General features: G+C 39.2%; 1 long non-coding RNA gene across 1 annotated transcript; it reads left to right on the top strand.

Moving 5' to 3' along the window:
• Positions 1-940: 940 nt before the first annotated feature.
• Positions 941-1,919, top strand: LOC130202374 (uncharacterized). Its single transcript, XR_008833353.1, has 2 exons — positions 941-1,547; positions 1,759-1,919. It is a non-coding gene; the product is annotated as an uncharacterized LOC130202374 (long non-coding RNA).
• Positions 1,920-3,848: the final 1,929 nt, after the last annotated feature.

Genomic DNA, 3,848 nt, shown 5'->3' on the forward strand with positions numbered 1-3,848 from the left:
GTGGACGTTGTGTGGCGGCTCGTTTTTAAAAGGTTATTTAAGCAAATTTGTTAATCGGGAAGTTTATATTAAACAAGTTGCCCTTCGTATTATTTTTCACCCTTGAAGGAGCTCTCGGTGTCAAAAAGGTCGGTGACCTCTGCCCTCTGAACGGCACGATTAGATTCTTCTCGACTCTCCCAGCTATGTTGTGATGTAAAACCATAACCGCCGCGTGGAGCATGTTCGCCCGCCACCGCCAACTCTGCTCCGATCACACCTGCAAGTTGTAGAGTCGTAAATGTGGAAAAGAAAAGAAGGAAAATAAGTATTCAAAGAAGTCAGCGGAGAGACTAAACTTTTCCCGGCGTAACGTTATCTCACGAGGCTGAGCGGCGACGTGGACGCACGGTATGGTGGCGGGGCTTATTTTGAGTGCTGTTAGGTTGTAATAGCTTATTATGATATTGCACATGTGCAGAGGAAGTTTTGTGCTTTAAATGAATACATATAGAAAGATATTATAATAGGAAATATTAGGGAGAATATTGATATGAATGTGTTATGAAGCATAGGGGTAATGTCTACTCTATGCAAATGTAAATGACAAGAAGTAATGTATGTTCATGAGAGTGACTGTTAGTTAGTATTTCAGATTGTTGAAGCCGGTTGAAGCCCGTGAAGTGACTTTAATGCAGACAATAACAGACGGGACTTTAATTGTGAAAATACTTGTCTAGCGACTTGACCGGAAGTGTCGTTTTGACCCGGGGGTCGTGACCTTTGACCCTCCATTTTGATAGCGGGACTTTGAGCCAACAGGAAGGTGTTAGAGGCTGAACTAAACCTTTGAAAAGGACGTGATTGGCTGATTTTGGGACTAATACTCTGTACTGGAGAAAGATCGTTCTCTTTGGTCTTGACCCGGGTCCTTCAGGCTGGATCCTGAGGAGCCCGGATCACCACGAAGACCACGATCCTGAGCCTCGATTTCTTGTTTGAACTTCTTGCGATTAAATACTGTTAAACTTAATCCACGCGCATCCGGAGCCTGATGTCCATCATCTGCCAAGAGCCCAGTTTCAGTTCCTCTCATCGGTCACACATGAACATTGAGGGTGGCATCCGCTGGTTCGCTGCACTCAGACATCCGAAGACGTAACAGACCGACTCATAACCGCGTCCCGCTGCTGTGGAACGACACAAATAGAGGCACGCATGTGTATTCGTGAGAGCGGTCAGCCGTGACGTCACGCTCACAACAAGAACCAGCTGGCCGTTTGAAGTCCCGCAGCGAGCCGAGCGGAGGGACTGATCCATCGGAGAGAGAGTTTGGGAGGGGTATTTATTTTAAAAGTAGTCAATATTTAGTTTTACGGAGAACCGACCTCACTTTTCCTTTTCTCCTCCGCGACAACAGAAGCAACAACGAGCTGCTGTGCATCCCACTGTGACCCACTGATTGGCTCAGGGAGGAACATCTTTTCATTGGCCAATCCAGGAGCCGAGTCCTGATAAATATCCGGGTCAAGGGAGGTCACTTCCTGCTTTATTGGGTGCAGACAGCGGTGAGTACCTCGATTACTTTTAAGTTAATTTTGTGTTGTGGACTGTGCAATATGCTTAGCATATTTTGTGTAAATGTCAGACCGCCATTTTGTTATATCACATGGGGTTTTCTTTTTCTTCGTATTTCCCTGACTGTCAGCGCTCTTCGTTTCTGCTATTAACATTTTTCTGTGTTTTGAAATTACTGTTTTTATGTGACCTTTTGTACAGGTCAGATTTTTGAGCTGATGCCACTGTGTATCAGATGAAGATGGCGAGCTGCCCACGAGTTGGATGAACACGATGACCGCCCTCTAAGACAACGTTTATTTTTTTATTATAAATATGTACTTGCTTTATATTTATGTTCAGTAAAAACCCTTAAAATTCAACTATTTGATTTTGTGTTTCTTCCACACTAATTGAGCTCCACAGCCGAACCTGGAGACAACGTCCACAGACTTTGGTCAACAAATATGTAAATTGAGCCGCAGGTTACGCCACACATGCAGCAGGTCAGAGGCTGGAAGCCGGTGTGAGGTTGGCATCGGTTATTTTCACTTTGCACATATACATAGGGAACATTTATGCTTTAAATTAACACATATAGCAAGATATTATAATTATGAAATATAAGGGAGGATGTTAATATGCGCTTTAATCCGAAAAGTAACGTGGGACTTTTATTGTGAAAGGGACTTTTTCCACACAACTGACCGGAAGTAATGTCGGTCGCGGGGTCACGACGTTTGACCCGGCTATTTTATTACCTGGCCGTAAGCCGACTGAAGTGTAGCGCGCTGGACTGACCAATGGAACTAACTTTTAAGATTAAGAGGTGTGGTTACTAATAAATACTCGAGTAAAGGGTGAGTTTCTTTCTCTAGAGGTTCTGAAGATTACCAGACAGTTCCCTATCTGCTACTCTGATTTTAGTCCGTGGCGTAATATTCCGTCCGGCCCTACGATCGTAGCTTCAATTTGTTTGTTAAACTTCTCTCCATTAAATATTCTTAAACTTATCCATCGCATTCTGATCCTCATTTTTCACGAGCGCGAGACCTTTGATCGAGCTTCATACCGTCAACCAGCCCGTCACACCCGGCTGCATTATTGAAGCACTATCATATTCTTATGTATCGACCCGGTATGCTAAACTATAACTTATTACCTGCTTTACAACAAGTTTCAAACTCTATTTTTGTCGTCATTTTGTTTCTACATTGGACACATCACTCAACGTTAAAGGCCTGTGCGTGTTCCGTTAGCTAAACGCCACGCTCCATTATCAATGACCTGCGTCCAGAGAGCACGGAAACCAATTATACCACTTAGAAATCAGAGCTTGAACGCGATGAATAGGACTCCACTTTGAGTTCTGGTGGAGACGGCGTGCTACACAAGAATACGCCAAAGGCTTCAGTCGCACATATGTGTGTGTTGTAAGGATGTTCTGAAACTGGGAACTTCGCAAAAAGTTAGTCCTTTGTTATTCAGTCCTGCAACAGCTTCTTGTTGGCTAACAGTCCACTATCAATACGGAGGGGTCAAAGGTCACGACCCTGGGTCACAACGTCACTTCTGGTCAGACTACTAATAAAGTCCCTTCACAATAAAAGTCCAGTATGTTACTATCTGGATTAAAATAACATCACAGGCTTCAACCGGCTTCCACATTTCTGAAATACAAACTATCATTCATCCCCATGGAACATACATATAAACATATATATAAACAAACATATAAACATACATATAAACATACATATAAACATATACATAAACATACATATAAACATATATAAACATACATATAAACATACATATAAACATATATATAAACAAACATATAAACATACATATAAACATACATATAAACATATACATAAACATACATATAAACATATATAAACATACATATAAACATACATATAAACATACATATAAACATATACATAAACATACATATAAACATATATATAAACATATATATAAACATATATATAAACATACATATAAACATACATATAAACATATATATAACATATAAACATACATATAAACATATAAACATACATATAAACATACATATACACATACATATAAACATATATATAAACATACATATAAACATATATATAAACATACATATAAACATACATATAAACATATATATAAACATAAATATAAACATATATATAAACATACATATAAACAAATAAACATATTTAACCAGATATATATAAACATACATATAAACATACATATAAACATACATATAAACATATATATAAACATACATATAAACATATATATAAACA

The sequence above is a fragment of the Pseudoliparis swirei genome, chromosome 12 (genome assembly GCF_029220125.1).
Source record: "Pseudoliparis swirei isolate HS2019 ecotype Mariana Trench chromosome 12, NWPU_hadal_v1, whole genome shotgun sequence".
NCBI classification, from domain to species: domain Eukaryota; kingdom Metazoa; phylum Chordata; class Actinopteri; order Perciformes; family Liparidae; genus Pseudoliparis; species Pseudoliparis swirei.